This window comes from Heteronotia binoei, chromosome 3 (genome assembly GCF_032191835.1).
Source record: "Heteronotia binoei isolate CCM8104 ecotype False Entrance Well chromosome 3, APGP_CSIRO_Hbin_v1, whole genome shotgun sequence".
Lineage (NCBI taxonomy): Eukaryota > Metazoa > Chordata > Lepidosauria > Squamata > Gekkonidae > Heteronotia > Heteronotia binoei.
In genome coordinates, this window is record NC_083225.1 from 151,164,526 (window position 1) to 151,184,372 (window position 19,847).

The 19,847-nt window shown below is 43.6% G+C and overlaps 1 protein-coding gene across 1 annotated transcript in view; it reads right to left on the reverse strand.

Annotated features, from left to right (window-relative positions):
- Positions 1 to 17,311, reverse strand: part of ZBTB20 (zinc finger and BTB domain containing 20) — an 802,266-nt gene extending 784,955 nt beyond the window's left edge. Inside the window, exon 1 of the mRNA XM_060234651.1 lies at positions 17,027 to 17,311. The gene's annotated coding sequence lies outside the window, so the exon portion shown is untranslated. The remainder of the gene's footprint in view (positions 1 to 17,026) is intronic.
- Between the last annotated feature and the right edge of the window lie 2,536 nt (positions 17,312 to 19,847).

Genomic DNA, 19,847 nt, shown 5'->3' on the forward strand with positions numbered 1-19,847 from the left:
ACCTCCTCTCTTGTCATCTCAATTTGACTCAGGTCTTTCAACACCCCTTTCAAAATAAGTGGTTCTGGAGCAGGCAAACACTTCTCATCTTCCACAGTGAAGACTGAGGCAAAAAATGCATTCAGCTTCTCAGGCATTTCCCTATCCTCCTTCAGTAATCCTTTTACCCCTTGGTCATCCAAGGGCCCCACTGTCTCCCTGGCTGGTTTCCTACTTCTAATATACTTGAAGAAATTTTTTTGTTGGTCTTTCAATTTTTGCAATATGCTCCTCATAGTCCCCTTTTGCCTGCCTGATCACAATCTTGCATTTGATTTGCTACAGCCTGTGTTCTCTTTTATTAATCTCACTTGGACTAGCTTTCCACCGCTTAAAGAAGTCCTTCTTACCTTTTACAGCTTCCATTACTTTGTTTGTTAACCAGGCCTTTTCTTATACCTGGTTTATAGGACAAATGGTTTAAAATCTCTGGAGCAGAGAAACTGGTTTATTTAGGAAATGTCACTTTAGAAGGAGTAAAGAAAGCCAGGATGTCCTTTTATGACTTTACAAAATCCAACGAAGTCCAGATATTTCAAATAATAAAAGCAAATTTTTATTGAACCCTGAGACCATATTCAATGGGACATATGGGAGTAGAGGGAATGTCAGCTGCCTGCTGGATTGCCCCCGAAGACCAACCACGACAGAGATGGATGTGGATCCAGGCTTCAACCACCATCAATAGAGCTGTGCTTTAGCTTTACTAGGACTCTCACCTACTCTTGGGTCTAGCCACCCTCCAGTTGATAAAGGCATTTTAGTGAACTACACACACAAACACAAATCAGGTATATTTTATGTCCTTTGTAATCAGGTCTTGTATGGAGCTTTGAAAACCATTCAAATTCAGGATTTATCTGAATTTTTAGTACACCAAGCTATTATTTCTATATGTAAAGATCTTGGGAAGCCCCCATTCCTGGTGACTCTGACAGTTCACGTAACTGCATTTTCCTTTTCGGGTTCTTAATGTTTTTTTCTGTCCTACTTCTGTTGTACCACCTCTAACAAGCATGAGTAACCTTTGTTTCATCAGTGATACCCTTGTGTAAGTCCTTCAACACAATATAAAGTTACAAAGTTATCCAACATTTTGGCTGCCAAAATGGGTGTGAACTGGCAGAGACTGACCAAGAGAGAGATCTTGGGGTCGTGGTAGATAACTCACTGAAAAGACAGTGTGTGATTGCAATAAAAAGATTAATGCCATGCTGTGAGGTTTATCTGTTTACCAGCATTAGTAATTTCTTGCCAGTTTTGAATATTGCTAGATGAGTGTGAAAATAAGTGGCCTGACAGGTCATTAAATAAGGAAATATTATACATAGCTGAGGAACACACTTAAAGGATCATTGGCGAGGGCAGGTATGCACGATGATGGTTCGTATCCAGCAAAGCCCCTATGAACTGCACTGTCCTTGACGGAGTAAGGTGAGATTTCTCCAAATTGACCTGCAACCCCAAGGTGTTGAGAAGACGTAGAGTGATGGCAATGTGCATTGACAAACTTTCCCTCGACTTCGCCACAAGGAGCCAGTTGTCAATGTATGGAAAAACGACAACTCCCTGGAGACGGAGATGGGCAGCCACAATGCTCATCATCTTCGTAAACACCCGAGGTGCAGTGGACAGGCCGAACGGAAGGGCTTTGAACTGGAAGTGCTGGGAACCCACTGCAAACCTGAGGAAACGCCTGAACGCCGGATGGATGCTGACGTGGAAGTAGGCGTCCTTGAGGTCCAGGGTCGCCATCCAGTCCCCTTGCTTGATGAGGGGCAGGATTGTTTGCAGTGTGGACATTCTGAACTTCTGGTACAGAATGAATTTGTTCAGATTCCGAAGATCCATAATTGATCTTAAGCCCCCGTCCCTCTTTGGGACCAGGAAGTAGCGAGAGTAAAAACCTCCCGTCCTGGCCTCCATCGGAACTCTATGGCTTGTTTCTGTAGGAGGTTGTTCACCTCTGCCAGCAGAGGTGGGAAAGGGGGAGTGGTGATCACCACAGATTGGTTAGGAATCTGAGCAAACTCTATTTTGTAGCCCTCTTGTATGATGGACAAAGCCCACCTGTCTGTAGAGATCAACTCCCAGGCAGGTAGGAAAGGGCGGAGGCAGATAGATGTTGAAGTAGGGGCGATGACGCATGCCACGAGAAAGTCAAAGGCCCTGCTTTTGAGGGCGAGCACCCTTGGATTTGCCAGTGGCCTGAGAGCCATAGCGGTTTCTGTTGTTGCCTGAGTACGATGGTCTGTCAGGCTGGGTGGAGCGAGGACGCCACTGCTGTTCTGGTGAAAACTTTTGGTAAGGCTTCTTGGCCCATGATTTGTGTCACTGCTTCACCTTAGGGGTGCTGGAGGTGGCCTGCACACCCAGGTTCCTGGAGGTCTTCAGGCTCTTATCTATTTCCTGCAGTGCACTGACTGTGGTGGTGCTAAACAGGCCATCCCCCTCAAAGGGCAAGTCCTCAACAAAAGCCCTAGTGTCCTGCTGCAGGGCTGTTGATCATAGCCAGGAGTGCCGACAAATGCACACAGAGGACGTGATTGCCTTTGCTGACACGTCCACCATGTGCTTTACTGCAGCCAATTGTTGCTTGGCCATAGCGAAGCCTTCTTTCTGCAGCTTCCTGGCAGCAGCTTTTTTGTCCTCACTCAGGGAAGAGAGGAGAGGGGTAAGTTGTTCCCATATGGAGTACTGGTATCTAGCCATGCAAGCCGCATAGTTAGATACCTTTACTCCTAAGGCCCTGCAGAGTATACCTTTCTCCCCATATTGTCCAGCTTCTTTCCCTCCTTATCGGGTGGGGATGAGTGGACCTTTCGTGCCTTGGAGGAAGAAGAGACGACCACTGAGTTCGGCTTCGGATGGATGAAGAGGAACTCAGCGCCTGTCTCCTGGACCCTGTACATATGGTCCAGCCTTCTGGATGACACGGAGTCAAAGATGGTTTCTTCCAGGGCTCCTTGACTGCCTGCAGAATCACTTTGGTGACCGGCAAAGCGATTGCTGTGGATGTGTCCCTTTGCATAATGTCAAAGACATTATCATCCACGACGGGTTGTGGTTGCGTCACAGACAGGGAGATGGGAGGTTGCCATCCTCTTCACTAGGTCGCCATAGGACTTCAGGTCCTCCGATGGCGAAATTGGAAGATCTTCGGTCGTCTGGGACCTTGGTGAAGGCTCCAAAGCACCTTCCTGGATGTCGGCACCACTCTCAGAGTCCAATGAAGAAGACTCCCAGTGAATGGAGTGCTCAGAGAGGATCAGTGTCGATTCCCGGATCGGCGAGCGGATCGACCTCAATGGTCGCCGCCAGTCTCAGCCGCTGAGGTAGTGCGCCTCTCCGGAGGGATCGATGCCGATGGTCTTCGGGAATGGTGCGACAGCCTCGACACACAGGATGCCTCCGACTGTTGATCCCATTCTGCAAACTCCCTTGGTGGATACCACTGATAAGGAGGGTAAGGATAGAGATAGGTGGGCGGCCACTGATGCTGCTCCCACAATGGTAGCGGTGGGAAACGGTGTGGTGCCATGGAGGGCTCTAGCTCCCGTCTGCCTCTGGGTTCCATCGGGGGGGATGGATCCATCGGTGCCGAAGCCTCCACTTCTGAGATTGACCCGCTCCTACTGCGACGCCGCGACCCGGATGACGAGGATCGCTGGATGAGGTTGATCTCCTGCTCAGACATCGAGAGACGATGTTGTTGAGTACTGCCTCTCGATGCCGATGGGCTGTGGCACGGGGACGCCAGGATCTTCCTTGGCTGAGCAGTCGGTGCCAAAACGTCGTGTGAGGGCGATGGAGTGTGGGGTCTCTTCCGCTTCTCCTTGGCCTTCTTCGGGGCGGATGCTCGGGTCCCCAAGTCATCCCGACACTTCTTAGCAGGCGTTTCCACTGATCCGTCATGGGATCGTTTTGTGGAGGAGCCTCGCTCGATCGGCATTTCAGTCACGATCGGGGTCACATCAGCCGATGTGACCGTCGGGGCCGGAGTGTCTGCCATGGTTGATGCCGACGGGCCCGATGCTGATTTTTGAGGGCGGAGTGCCGATTCGGTTAGAGCAGCCGAAAGCCGTGCCGCCTGGTTCTTCCTCATTTGCTTGGAGAAGCAGAGGCAATGTGGGCAGGACTCCACATGGTGCGCTTCACCCAAGCAGAGAAGACACAGAGAATGGCCGTCTGGGAAAGCAATCTTCTTTCCACAGGAGCGGCAGCATTTGAAAAACCCCCAGTGACTTTCCATAGATTCCAGTCACCAAAAACCCACTCAGAGTCCTCTGAGGGGAAAAAAACTTTGGGGAAAAACAAACGGGGGGAAAGGCCCCAGAGGGCAGTCCAACAAACACACACACAAACAAACTTTTTTTTTAAAACTAACTATCTACTCTAAGAAAAACAACAAACGGGCTATATACAACGATAAAGGCAAAAAGACCAATATCTCACCGACCGGGGACACGAAATGCAAACCTCTCCGCGCAGCCGTCAGAAAGGAACTGGCGGGATCCCCATGCTGGCGCCAGTGAGCATGCATACTGGGATGCCTGCGCATGCCCATTGGCGCTGAGCGCGGAAAAATCCCGGGCTTTTCAGATACCGATTCGGGGATCGGCACAGGCGCTCTATCCCATGAGTATGAAGCACAGAGACCACAAAGAAGATCCTTGTTTTGCTCCCCACCCGAACATGGCCAAAAAAGAGAGAGCCACATGAGTTGGAGCAGGCAATGACAGGCCCAGCTCCTCCCAGGAGGGGGCATTCTCAGGTGGCTCTGCATCTTTTGCTCTCTTTGCAAGCCCGTTGGAGACTGGAGGCAGCAAAAAGGATGGAGAATGCGGTCTGGGAGCATGTAGCTGCATAGTGCCTTCCCTCTGCCGGAGACCTTTTTTTTGATCCAGAGTCCTGGCCAAATCAGCCAGAACTGTGTTCCTATGTGTTTCTGCTCAAAAAAAGACCCTCCTTGTAAGTGAATATTATCAATAGTTATATTTCAAATATGGTCCTACAAACCATTTATGGATAGGTGTTACCACCACTGGTGTAGTATGTGTAATTGTTTTGGCAAAGGTCATTCCTTCTGTTTTTAAAGAGGCAGCTTATGAAAGTATGGATAGTCATAAAATCCCATAAGCACAGATTTTGTGATCAAATATGGGCATCCCACCCACCTCAGACTGCTTAGCAGATTGAATATCAACTAAATGCTTTCTGATAAACAGTCTAATTGTTTGCAGAGACTATAGACACTGAGAATAAAATTTAAAAGCACCACTCACATACACTTCCCTTATCCTATTATTTATTTTATTTTAAAAATGTATACACTGCCCTATCCGACAAGTGGGCTCACATCATAAAATCTATAAAACAATAAAAACAGGGATCCTCTGAAAAACACTGGAAGTTTTCCTAAGCATAGAAAATTTGTTGGCTTATTTTTAGTTCCAGAAGTATACATATCCATGATTCAGGCATTTCCAGCCGCACATCCAAAGACTGGTAAGAGTCCTCATTATGATCCCAGCTAATCCCTAAAACATCTAAACATATCTAAATTATGGTGTTGATTATAGAATCATAGAGTAGGAAAGGACCTCCAGGGTCATTTAGCTCAACCCCCTGCACAATGCAGGAAACTCACAAACACTTCCCCCTAAATTCACAGGAACTTCATTGCTGTCAGATGGCCACCTAGCCTCTGTTTAAAAACCTCCAAGGAAGAAGAGCCCACCACCTCCCGAGGAAGCCTGTTCCATTGAGGAACTGCTCTAACAGTCAGGAAGTTCTTCCTAATGCTGGAAACTCTTTTGATTTAATTTCAACCCATTGGTTCTGGTCTTACCTTCTGGGGCCACAGAAAACAATTTCACACCATCCTCTAGATTACAGCCCTTCAAGGACTTGAAGATGGTGATCATATCACCTCTTAGCTGCCTCCTCTCCAGGCTAAACATGCCCAGCTCCTTCAGCCTTTCTTCATAGAACCTGGTCTCCAGACCCGTCGCCCTCCTCTGGACCCGTTCCAGCTTGTCTATATCTTTCTTAAAATGTGGAGCCCAAAACTGAACACAATACTCCAGGTGAAGTCTTACCAGAGCAGAGTAAAGCAATACCATCACTTCACGTGATCTGGACACTACACTTCTGTTGATACAACCCAAAATTGCATTTGCCTTTTTAGCCACCGCATCACACTGTTGACTCATGTTCAGCGTATGATCCTAGATCCTTTTTGCACATACTACTGCAAAGACAAGTCTCCCCCATCCTATAACCATGCATTGAATTTTTCCTACCTAAATGCAGAAGTTTACATTTATCCCTGTTAAAATTCATTTTATTGGTTTTCGCCCAGTTTTCCAGCCTGTCAAGGTCATCCTGTATCCTGTTTCTGTCTTCTTCTGTGTTTGCAACCCCTCCCAATTTAGTATCATCGGCAAGTTTAATAAGCATTCCCTCTATTCCTTCATCCAAATCATTTATAAAGATGTTGATCAAAACAGGTCCTAGGACAGATCCTTGAGGCACTCAACTTGTCACTCTTCTCCAAGAGGATGAGGAACCATTCACAAGCACTCTTTGGGTGCGATCTATAAACCAGTTACAGATCCAACTAACAGTAACAGGATCCAAACCACATTTTACCAACTTGTCAACAAGGATAGTATGTGGAATCTTATCAAAAGCCTTACTGAAATCAAGATAAACGATGTCTACAGCATTCCCCTAATCCAGTATGGTAGTCACTTTCTCAAAAAAAGAGATCAGGTTAGTCTGAGATGAGTTGTTCTTGAGAAACCCATGCTGCCTCTTAGTAATCACAGCCATCCTTTCTAAATGTTCCAGGACTGACTGACTGATGATTTGTTCTAAAACTTTTCCAGGTATAGACGTCAAGCTGATGGGTTGGTAGTTACCCTATCGGCCCTTCAGAAAGATAGAAAGATTAAACTTTCTATCACATTAGAAGGAAAAAATGTACCCTGACCTGGATAGCTCATGCTAGCCCAATCTCGTCAGATCTCAGAAGCTAAGCATGGTCGACTATGGTTAGTATTTGTTTAGAAGACCAACAAGGAAGTCCAGGATTGCTTCACAGAGGCAGGCAATGGCAAACCATCTCTGTATGGCTTGTGCCTTGACTATGACTTGACAGCAAAAAAAAAAAAAAGTTTCTCAGGAGGACCATTCTGTCTATTTCTGAAGTTCTTCCTCCTATTCATTTAATTATCTAATAAACAACTGCATTTATAGCTTGCCTTTCTCACAAAGACTCAGGATTCTTGAAGTTTACCATGATCATTAAATCAAATTCCCAAGAGTAAAATGAACAAATGCCAAACAAGATGGAGGTAAAGGAATAAGATCACCCTTCCATCACTCCTGAACACTCCCTCTTGGTGGCAACTATGTCCAAATACTGTTTACAATATATTATTAAGAACAGGGAACAATGTAAATCTCATACCAGTATGCACTGGACCATCTCACCAGTGAAAGACAGCCTTAGACTGAAACAAAATTGACCTTTCTATTGCCAATTATCAACCTCTCCAAATGTTGCCTACTCAACGAAAGTCGTTCACATTATCTTCTGTTTCATGCACAGTTGTTCACATTATCTTCTGTTTCATGTGACCTGTCTACTAAGTCTTACTAAGCACTCTTACTAAACAAAGTAAACAGAATAGCTGTAATTTGGAAACATCTCCTTCAGTTTTGAATCTTCCTAAAATATTCATAGTTTCATCTAGCATTAAAAGCAGCAAAGTTTCATAAAGACCTATTTTTTAATACAGATGGGAAAAAATAAACACCAATAATCAATAAGTTTAAGGGGTTGTAAATTGCCTGGTATAACATTACAACTGGAAAGGCCCTGTCACTCAGAAGCAGTGGCGTAAAGAGGGGGGGCGGGGAGGGCGGGCCGCCCCGGGTCTCGGGGGCCCCTGCAGGTCTGGGGGGCCCCTCGCAGAGCCCCGGCCGCTCGGGCACCGTCAGGCACTGGCTCCCGCTTCCCTCCCCGCGGCGAGACCCTGGGCGGGCGGGCAGGCGCAGGCCGCCGGTGGGAGCCCCCGACGCAGAGTCCGCGAAGCGCCGCTCGCCGCCAGGGGCAGAGCGCGGCGTCCCCGAGGCGCCCTCGAGCCGCTGCAGCTCCTTCCTCTCCCTCCTTCCCGGCCAGTGGCTCCGCGGCGCGATGGGCAGAGGGACGGTGGCGGTGCAGAGGCTGCCGCTGCTGCTGCTCTTGAGCCCTGGCCGCTTGGGCACCGTCAGGCACTGGCTCCCGCTTCCCTCCCCGCGGCTAGACCCTGGGCGGGCGGGCGCAGGCTGCGGGTGGGAGCCCCCCCCCGACGCAGAGTCCGCGAAGCGCCGCTCGCCGCCAGGGGCAGAGCACAGCGTCCCCGAGGCGCCCTCGAGCCGCCGCAGCTCCTTCCTCTCCCCCTCCTTCCCGGCCGGTGGCTCCGCGGCGCGATGGGCAGAGGGACGGTGCAGAGGCTGCCGCTGCTGCTGCTCTTGGGGCTGCTGCACTGGGGGCCCGGCGGCAGGGAGGGCAGGAAAAGCTGGAGGCGGCGGGGGCAGCAGCAGGCAGGCGGCGGCCCGCCAGCGGAGCGAGGCGGCAGGGCTGCCGGTGGAGAGCTTCCCGCTGGACTTTACCGCCGTTGAGGGCAACATGGACAGTTTCATGGCTCAGATCAAAAGTCTGGCCCAGTCGCTGTATCCTTGCTCGGCGCAAAAATTCTAACATAATTATGTATATAAATTTGCTTCTTTCATTTACCCTGTCTCCACTCAGAGGTTGTACTCCAGTGTCACAAGCCTCAGAAAGGTAATACAAAGCTAATGAGAAATACAGATACTCCTCCTAGCCATGCAGGTGTTTCTGTTCCTGTGCTTCTCAAAACCCTCCCCCTTTTTCTACTCCCTGATCCCACAGGTACATCTGCACCATCTCTCTGTTGCCTTTTTCCTTCTATATATGGCAGAATACTTCCCCCCCTTGTCCTATCTCGGCTTCTCTTTGCTGAGTTCATAGGGTACAATGGAAAATTGATCTGTGGAGAAGGCATTTCTCTCTTTAAATCGCTTCTCCAAGCCAAGTCAGCTGGCAGATTGGAGAATGCATTTAAAGTTAAAGTTGCTTTCTTCCCACCTCTCCTTCCCCATCTTCCTCGGGAGGTGGTGGGCTCTCCTTCCTTGGAGGTTTTTAAACAGAGTCTAGATGGCCATCTGACAGCAATGAAGATCCTGTGAATTTAGGGGGAGGTGTTTGTGAGTTTCCTGCATTGTGCAGGGGGTTGGACTAGATGACCCTAGAGGTCCCTTCCAACTCTAGGATTCTGTGATTCCTTCCTTCCTTCCCCTGATGCGCATGTCTTGCAACTCTCAAACATCGGATGTTTACTTTATGTGGCTCTTTCATTAAGTGAGTTTGGCTCTCCCCACGCCCAATGGCCTCCGTGCCGCCACAGCCCCGGGGGCTGGGGGTGGAGGGGTCCCCTGCCTGCTGTGTTGATCTGCTCCTCTGTCCAGTGCACTTTGATCTCAGCTAAGGAGCTGTGTTGTGTCCTCACAGCAACCCTTTGAGGTAGGTCAGGCTGATGGAGACTGGCCCCAAATTGCTTTGGAGTAGAGGGGACTGCTCCACTGTGCCACAGCCTGTTGGGGAGTGCAGTTTGAGTTCAAGGACCTGGGGGTTACCAGTAGCACAGGGGTGGCCAAACTGCTGCTCGGGAGCCACATGTGCCTCTTTCACACATATCGTGTGGCTCTCAAAACTTTCTTGAGTTACTCCTGAAGGTTTTGGATCTAAAATTGGTTGTGAATGGACATGTCTGTCACTCGAGGTTGCAAATTCCCCATGAGAACGCAGTTTCTAACACAGAGCTTTTGTTTTTGTGGCCAGTCCAGGTTTCTTGAAATCCCCACTGCCCTGTAGCTGGCTTGGAGAAGGCATTTGTCTCTTTAAATCACTTTGCCAAGCTAGCTGGTGACTTGGAGAGTGCATTTAAAGTTAAAGTATATTTCTTTCCACTTCTCCCTCCCTCCCCATCCATTTCCTTCCTCCCTCCCATTGTAGTGGTTAAGTGTGCAGACTCTTATCTGGGAGAACCAGGTTTGATTCCTCACGCCTCCACTTGCATCTGCTGGAATGGCCTTGGGTCAGCCACAGCTCTCGTAGCAATTGTCCTTGAAAGGGCAGCTTCTGGGAGAGCTCTCTCAGTGCCACCTATCTCACAGGGTGTTTGTTGTGGGGGAGGAAGATAAAGGAGATTGTGAGCCATTCTGAGACTCAGAGTGGAGGGCAGAATATAAATCATCTGTCTGTCTGTCTTCCTTCCTTCCTTGTGGCTTTCAAACATCTGACATTTATTCTGTGTGGCTCTTACATTAAGCAAGTTCGGCCACCCCCGCAATAGCGATTGTGCGTGATCCTGGCCTTCCTTTCAAAGCGTTCCAGGTAACATCGGTACAGAACTTCTGCAGCCACGGAGAAGTCCCCAAGAAGATTTTAAAAAGTAACCTGGATCACCTGGGGAAATGATAGGTAATGTGCTGGCATGGCTGCTGTTGGCACAGTGCTGTTAAATACTTCTGGGCCCCGTTTTTTTTGAAAAATGGCTTAACTTTACTTGGATTACTCCTAGGTCAAAGTCCACCGGCTCCTCAGAGATCAACAAAAGTTCCAGAGTATAAGTTTTCAGGAATCACTTCCCGTTTCCGGCAGGTGGCACGGGGGAAATGATGTCACAGGAAGTGATGTCACTTCCTGTTTCCGGCGGTGGCATGATGTCACCGGAAGTGACATCGCTGGAAGTGACGTCACTTCCTGTTTCCGGTGGCGTGCACACACGTAGGGGGGCCCACATAAATCTTGGGCCCCGGGCCCCCAAAGCCCTAGCTACGCCCCTGCTCAGAAGTTCTTGTTCAATCATACCATGCTCATTATGCATTGGTAAAAATCTGCTCTTCAGTCAAGTGCAACATCATGCTGAAGTCATTTTCTTCTTGACAACCTAGGCTTATGCTTGGTTACTCAGAAAAAGCCCCACTAAGTTCAACAGAATTTACTCTCAAGTCGATGCTGACAAACTGTATTTAGCTTTAGAAGTCAGTAAAAATTTTAGGAACCAGACCCATTTTTCAGTTTCAGGGTTTTGTATTTTAATGGCCATATTGTTTATTTCAACCACAAAACCTAATCCTATACTTTCCACAGTTTCTCCTGATTTTATTAAGCTATGGCAAAAATACTGAAGTATGCAAATAAATATATATAACCATGTTTGTTATCAGGATAAAAAACAACACAAACATTTAATCCTCACATAACTCCCACCCCATTTCTCATAACTGCATTGTTGCTTTAAAAAGATGTTTAATTCAACACTGATTGTTAGAGCCACTATAGAAAGGAACTGGTTGAGAACTGGATCCATCTGCCACCATTTAATGGTGTAAAGTTCACATTAAAAAAGCAATTACAAGAACTTTATGCACATTATTTTTATGCCATGCATAAACAAGTCCAAAACAACAAATAAATCTGTACTTCTACTGAGGATTGCTGAGAGACATTATAATAAAATCACTGTTAAAAATACTATAGGCACCACAATGAAATCTCCAGGTGCCATGGTGACCTGGCACCTCGGATCTTTTTTTTAGCACTGTCGCTAAAAAGTGTAAAATGAGAAAAACTGAAATAATTTCATATAACAAGCTTATGTCTGATTTAAACTGCAACAAAGACATAGAGCAGGATGATGGTGGTGGCCTGTGAGAGGGTGCTGAATTCCAAGTATTCTAAGGAAGTTCTTGGCTAGTTGACTAGCACGGTTTAGTTACAGCATTTCCACTAGACTCCAAAAGAGGGCTCTCATCCACACTCTTGCTTACAAATTGCCCACACCTGTTCTGCGGTTTCCTCTAGCTGTGTCTGCACTGGGGCTAAGTATGATTGTGCTAACTAGACTGCTGAAGCAAATATCACAACCATAGCTTGGGAAGAGTTCTATTTACCTCTAAAGTTAGCCCCAATGCCACATACTATGATTATAGAAAGCCAGGTGGAGGGAAAGAATTCATTTATACCACAGGAAGAGATATATCCACGGGGAGGGGGGGCCTGCAGTGAGTACCCAGTATTCAAAGTAGAATGTTACATGCAAATTCAGCCACTATATTTTCTGTTATATTACATTAATATATTGCTTCATTCAGGAATATATTGCATCATTCATGAATTCAAGCATCATTACATGAATATATTGCACCATTCAAAGGGAGTCAAAAAGAGTCATTTTAAAAACCTGGATTAGAAAATCAAAACCCAGTTCTGAATATGGTATCAAACAGAGGGAAAGTGGAACTGATTTCATTCTATTCCCATTCATACATGTAACAGTAAAATGTTGCTAAAGCAGATCCCTCTTTTGCTATTATGACTGCCAATTTAGCAGTTTATGCTGTTTACAGAATAGGAAGAGCAGAGGCAGCAGCAACAAAAGCTTATTCCCAATTAAATTGCCAATATGGCTTCCTACTAAGTGAGGGGCAGCAGATTGAAAACAGAGCGGGTGAAGTCATGGAGCAGACACATAACCAAAGCCAAACAACTCTTTGATGGCCACAGTTGTATTCATTTCATACACCCTATTATGACTCTACATACAATATAGGTCACAAGAACTGCACTGATGTCAACAGGATATGGATTTGTACCCATTACATGTTCCCAACTTACTTATCTTACCTATGGTCAAGATAAGTTTGTCCCTTCTACAAAATTCCATCTATCTATGCCAAGCCAAACTTGAGTGCCTAAAAGTCAAATGATTAAAAACTGCCTTTTCCAGTACATTTGGCTCCTACTCACTCAAGTCTGAATCCTGGGAAAACAAAGTCTTCAATTAATTATTTCAAAGGACTGAAGTAGCACTTGGAGACCAAAGGATCAGGCCCCTCTTATTACGGGAAAGCAAACGGCAGCATTTATAGTTTAAGAACAGTCACCAACGTTAGTTCTGTACAGCATTGTATAAAGCTGAACGCCAAACAGGAATATCCAAAACATGTTGCAATTAAGTTGAATTGATCCCAAGTCTGAGAAGAAATAAACTTTTGCCTCAGTATGAAATTAGTAAACGTGGCACAAAAGCCCCAAGATCTAGCTTATAATACAACATTGTTGCCTATTAACATCTTCAACTATTAGAGGTGAAAGAGTATTGAAACCCAATTTATTGCCATTTGTTTACTTTGTGTTTACTGGGGATGGACAAGCATTTTATATGAACCAGTTTCACTTTTGTTTACTGTCAGCTGGCCTGTTGCTGCAGGATCTGTCTTGCCAACTCAGTCCAGAGAGAAGAGTTGCTGTTTAAAAGAAAACAGTTTCTACTTAAATTCTTAGCTTTTTTTAAAAAAAATCTGCTATTTATTTAAATGGTTTATAAACAAACCTAAACAACCAAGAACAAAAATATGAGCTGTTCTCCCAGAACTCCTCATAACAGGAATTATCTTTGCTGTGTTTCCATAGATCTATGAAATTACATAAGGACAAAACCGATCAGGACGGATCATTTTCTCATCTTTTTTCTATAAAGAATGCTGCTTTAAATAGTTACCTGTTGTTTAAAAAAAAAAAAAAAACACTCGCAATGCTGCTTTCAGAGATGTAATACGGTTATTTTAAAGTGAATTAAAGCTGAACACACAGGTTTAAACTCCCTGTGTAGATTTTTACTTTGTGTAAATGACACATAGCTGTTCATTACTGCATTTAAAGCTGACTCTGAAAAAGGCTGCAAGGAGACTATTTACAATAATTTTATTCCAAGATTAGAGAACTGCTACAAGTGACTTCATCAGAATAATAGATACTCCCATTCCATAAGGCTTTAGTCAAAGTCCACAGAAGTTGGTGAACTTTTTTTCTTTTCTTTTCTTTTTTGCTGTACTTGGTTTAAGATATTGACCTAAACAACTTCGGTTTAGTAGCAGTTTGTTGCCAGCATCTAATGGGTCATCCCATTAAAAAGCAGACATTGATAATTTACCCTCAGAGGAGTTAAAGAAGAATACACATACACCAGTCAGTCCAAATTGTTTTAGCTAAAGGGCATGGCAAGCATGAAATAACTGCTTCAGAGAACTTCCTCATGTGGGTGTGTTAAGATAACTGTCTGTTCCAATGCTAAAATAAAGTGTACTGTGAGCAGACCAACCTCACCCTAAGATGTTCTACTGCTAGGCAAAAAGGGGCTTCAAAAGATCTGCAAGGTGCTACCAGGTTAGATACTATCATTCATTGCATTACTAATCACACCAAAACATTCCCTTCTGAGTTAAAGTCTGCTTTCCACAGCTCAACACAAGTCACCATCAAACTTTTACCTGCTAGATAAGAGAGCTTTTTCAAGGAAATAAACTTCATACAGAAAATTAAGTATTTCAAATGGCAAGCTTTCTTTTTTAATTCAACATTTTTCTTCTGAATGAGGAACAAGAAAAACTATTTCACATATTCAGCTTCATTTCCTCCAGTGTTACATTCCGTCTGCCTCAGGGCTTTCATAAAACTAAGCAATATATTTTAATCTTTTAAAAAGAGATGTACAACAGCTAGCATGGTATACAGCATCTCATTGATTCAGCCATTCTTCTAGTTAAATAAAATTCGGGCTTAAAAGAATTCTACCAAGTAAAAAAAAAGCTATCCTGTAAGAGAGTATATACCTCTGCTGGTACAAAGTAAGCATTGAGTGTCTACAAACATCTTAGAATGAGTGAACAGCTACTGAATACTGATGCTGAAAATCACCAAGTTGACCACCAAATTACTCTGAACTATTCCAAGCTTGCACACTGCTTATGAACTCTACAAAGTTTCAAGATTTTAAATTAATGACAATGGAAGGACATACATTTTTAAATCTATAGATTCAAGGGCTCATGTTTATAAAGATATACATCTGAGAAGCAATTATGAGGGGGTAATAGTCTTGCCTTAAATGCGAATAGAAAGGACAGCTAATTTACTATATGAAATTACATAACTACATAACTGGGGGGGGGGGGGAGAACAACACCGCAAAAAGATTATACATCAACTTCAGTACTAAAAACATTGATTTAGAAGCAAACCAGATTTTCATTAGAACTTTCTTAGGATGAAAGCAGAAAAGAGTACGAGTCCAGTAGCACCATAACGACTAACAAAATTTGTGTTAGGGTATGATCTTCCGTGAGTCACTGCTCACTTCTTCAGATAGGATGGAGGTGTAAGGAGTTGGAAACAATGCAGAATTAAGAGGGAACTCAAATGTGCCAAGTCTGCTGGATCACTTTTGCATTACTTTAAATTAACTTGGCCAGTTACTCAGTAGGAGCCTCATTTAAGGATGGGAGGGGGTTTTTTTGTTTTGTTTTTTAAGTTTTTCTTTTTTAAAAAAGCATAAAACACTAAGGACTTTTTAAAAAAAAAACATTTTGTATTGTCTTGAAAGAATGGCTTAAAATGGTGAGTGTGCATGAGTGTCGGTATCTCCTGCTCAGTCCTAGGTGAGTTTGGTAAATAGCTTTGAGGCCTCCTTTGCATTATCAAGAAAAAGCCTAACACAAAAATAAGGGCCTTCTTTTGTTATTTAACAATCATGTTTTTAAATGGAATGTTATTGTTGGAAGATCTCTACTGATTAGCATCCATTTTCTACAGTGCACTAACTACTCATTGATCCCTCAGAACATTTTATGCAACTCCATTTCTCTTTCTTTCTCTGTCTCTCTACCTAAAACAAGCCAGCAGAGGAACAGTTTTATTTTGTGGCAGCCCTAACATGAGTTCAGGCTTAAAAGCCCTTCTAAACACATCAGTTTAACCAGCTTTTGAACTCATAAATAAAGGGGGGGGGGTTAGTTCAAAAAGCTCTTTAAGCCATTTAAAATTATCTACAGTGTGCATTACAACCCCTTCACTGACAAAATTTAAAACAACAAATCTCTTCAGTGCTTGAAATAATATGCAGCTGATGAGAGGAATGAAGGAAGTGCTAAAAAATTCCTTCCAAGGCATTTTGGGTATATTGTAAATGGTATCATCTCCCTTCCTCAATACAGGGCAAAGACAAGAAGAAGGGGGGGAGGAGGAAGGAGTGAAATCAAGGAATACTAACTCCCTCTTAGAAAGTTTCAATTCTTATTCCTCAAGAGATGCCGCTAGAATGCCCCAAAATAAGCACAACAGAATTGTTATCTTTCTTCAACAAACTAGCAGGGAAAATAATTTGTAAAGAAACCACTAGGGAATGATAAATGTCCAAAAATACATTTAACATCCTTTCCCAAAATATGATTTTAAAAAAATACTGTTCAGCACAGTGCAGCCTGCTTTCCAAGCTGTATTTTCATACCTAGTAAATATGGACTTTAAACTTACAACAGACATCAAACAAAGAACAGTCACTGTAAGCTCTGGACACCGGCATTACAGTTAAAACTCGCTGGCAAATACTAACTAAAGGGGGGGTGGACATTTAGCAGTAAACAGGGGGAACATGATATATGGACAGACAGATGGAACTGCATAAACAGAAAGGAAAAAGCAGAGACCCACTAACATACGGAGAGGGTTGTTTTAAAGGAGTGAAAGATATTGATTTACTTGGAACTAGTGTTGGAAAAACAAACATATTTGTTTCCTTCCCTGATTTAAAATAACAAAGTAATTAAAGTGAATGATTTTAAAGGACCACAGCTTTAAATAAGTGGAAGGAGGAAATGTATTTATAAAAGGAAAGGCCTTCTAGATATGTTCCAAAATTCAAGCTGACACACAGGTCTCACAAACTTACATCTCTAAAATAAAAAAGCAAGGGGAGATGATATAATAGAGAAGTGTGGGGGGGAGAATTATAGGGGAAGGAAAACAGAATTTTCTCTCTCTCTCTCTTTTTATAAAAGTTGACTGGCCTACCTTGCTCCCCAGTCCTCAGTTTGTCTCCTCATAGTCGCTGTCTCCCTGGAAGTGCAGTGTGAATGGTAATGACTGCCTGCCTCCCTAATGAGTCCATTTTCCTGCTCTTGATGTTGTGTATATACACACACTGCAACCTACCTTACAAACCACAGAGACGGGAAAGGGAGAGACAGAGCAAGAGCAAGCGAGAGTGTGAGAGACAGACAGAGAGAGAGAGAGAGAGAGAGAGAGAGAAAGGCACACACAGACAAAGCCCTCCTACCAGACAGCAGACAACCCTCCTTCCCCTATCTAGCAAAATACAACTCGGCTAATGCAGCAACAGGTTCAACGCTGCCAGGCTGAGATCGTGTAATAGAAAGAGTATATATAGTGGAGATCAGGATTGCTGGCAAACAAATCGTTTAATGTCAGCTGGCCCCACCTTCCTTATTTATGTTACAGGATGTTGGAATGCATTGTTCCAGGCAGTCAATGTAATTATCATAAATACATTTTTTTTTTGCATATTAGCACGAAGGACTGAAATGCATCAGCCACTCTGCTTTGTAACCCGATAGCTTTAACACATGCAGGGAAGGTGTAAACATATCTCTTTTGACAAGCAAACTACACAAAGCCCACTGATGATTGGGCAGGAGATCTTTTAAGAAAGCAACTCCTGAAGATAGATTTCCCCAGACAATAGTGGAGCAAAGAAAACTGATCTTACTGAGGAGGAAGGCTCTGGAAGAGGTTGCCAGTAAACAAATTAACAGAGGGCCATTCTCCCAGCATTCTCTTCCCCCAAATACATACATATATATTAAGCAACCTTCTCTTCATAACAGCTATAATAATAACCTCTACTTATGCCTGAACAGGTGCAATATATGCTACAGAACGTCATATAAATATATAATACATACTGCCTTTTGAATTACAAGCAGGACATGGTTATTTAAACAAAAAGTTCTCAGAGTATTTCCAGCTCATTTTCAATTGACAGAGGGAGGAAAGTAAAATATTTTACAACTTCTATAAGCGTGTTGCACTGTATTTGCATACTACCCTGAACTAATACAAGCATCTTCCTCTGTTTTTTAAAGACACAGAGGCATGAAAACTTGTACTAGTATCTGAAAAGTTTTGCAGAAAAAGCAAGCTGTACTTCTATAACTGTTGCCATCCTACCAACAACATTTAACATGTACGAATAGTCAACTCTCCTAATTATACATCAGGACAACTGAAGCATATTCCCAACTTCCCAAGGTAAGCCATTCTGAACTTCTACTTTTCCGAAAAATAAATCAATACCAAGATATTGCCTTCTCTAAAGTCATATCCCATCCCTAGCAATTTTTCAGATAAAGACAGCATCTTAGAACACACTACACATTCCCAGTATTATGAACACCATGGAAGTAAGTGAATCCATATCCAAAATCACAGATAGGAAATGGTACAGACACATGAGTATCTCAGGGGAAGCAGGTCAGAGAGCAAGATTCTTGCTTGCCTACTCAGAAACACATTAAGAACACAATAAAATTTAGAGGTTCTGGAGTTCCGCTCCTGTGAGCTCCTGCTCAAAATGAGGCCTGGGTTTAACAGTCTACCATGTTTCTTTTTTTCCAAACTATCCCTGTGAATGAGGACACAAGAGTGAATAAAGAGAAATGACTGCATGGATAAAGGTTTTAAGATACTTTGTGAAATGTTGAAAGTCTTTGTTTTACCTGCTTAGTTTAAGAAAGAGAAAACTACTGCAGCTGTTACACTTTTTTATTATATGCCACCTGCAAGTCATTCCAATACAAAAAAATTAATAGTATCTATGTACATCCAGTATAGGTATGCATACCTCACACGTCATTGAAGTGGGATTCATAACTGCTCAAAGTAGATTCAACTATGCCCTTCCTAGGCTATATGTTTCATTGTAGGTATGACTTTGTAAGTATACTCCCCAAAACATCATAACTTTGAATGCATTAAAATGTCTCATATCAACCTAACCTTGCGTATAAATTGTTGTTAGCCGCCCTGAGCCGCCTAGGCAGGGAGGGCGGGATAGAAATAAAAGTTGTTATTATTATTATTATTATTATTATTATTATTATTATTATTATTATTATTATTATTATTATTATCCTACCATGTCCAGTCAACTCAATTGACAGCAGCTCCTCAAAGTATCCAACAGACCTCTAATAGCTCTGGTTCTGAAAGTCTATTAATGAGAGCCAGTTTGATGTAGTGGTTAAGTGCGCGGACTTTTATTTGGGAGAACTAGGTTTAATTCCCCACTCCTCCACATGCAGCTGCTGGAATGGCCTTGGGTCAGCTATAGCTCTCGTAGGAGTTGTCCTTGAAAGGACAGCTGCTGTTAGAGATCTCTCAACCCCTCCTATCTTACAGGGTGTCTGTTGTGGGAGGGGGAAGGTAAAGGAGACTGTGATCCCTCTGAGACTCGGAGGATAGGATGGGATATAAATCCAATATCTTCTCCTAAGCCGCCTAGGCGGGGAGGGCGGGATAGAAATAAAATTTATTATTATTAATTATTATTATTATTATTATTATTATTATTATTATTATTATTATTATTATTATTATTATTATTATTATTATTATATTCTTCTGTAGAAACAGTTGGGTTGAACCATAGGACTGATACTTGTTCTCCCACCAGGCCTCGGCAGATAGTTAATAACATAGTTAACATTTATCACAATTCTGCAGGGCCTATAAGACATATCTGTTCAGGCAGGCTTTTAATAACTAAATGGGAGGTACTTTTAACATCTACGGGGTGCGAGGAAAAACCCCTTAC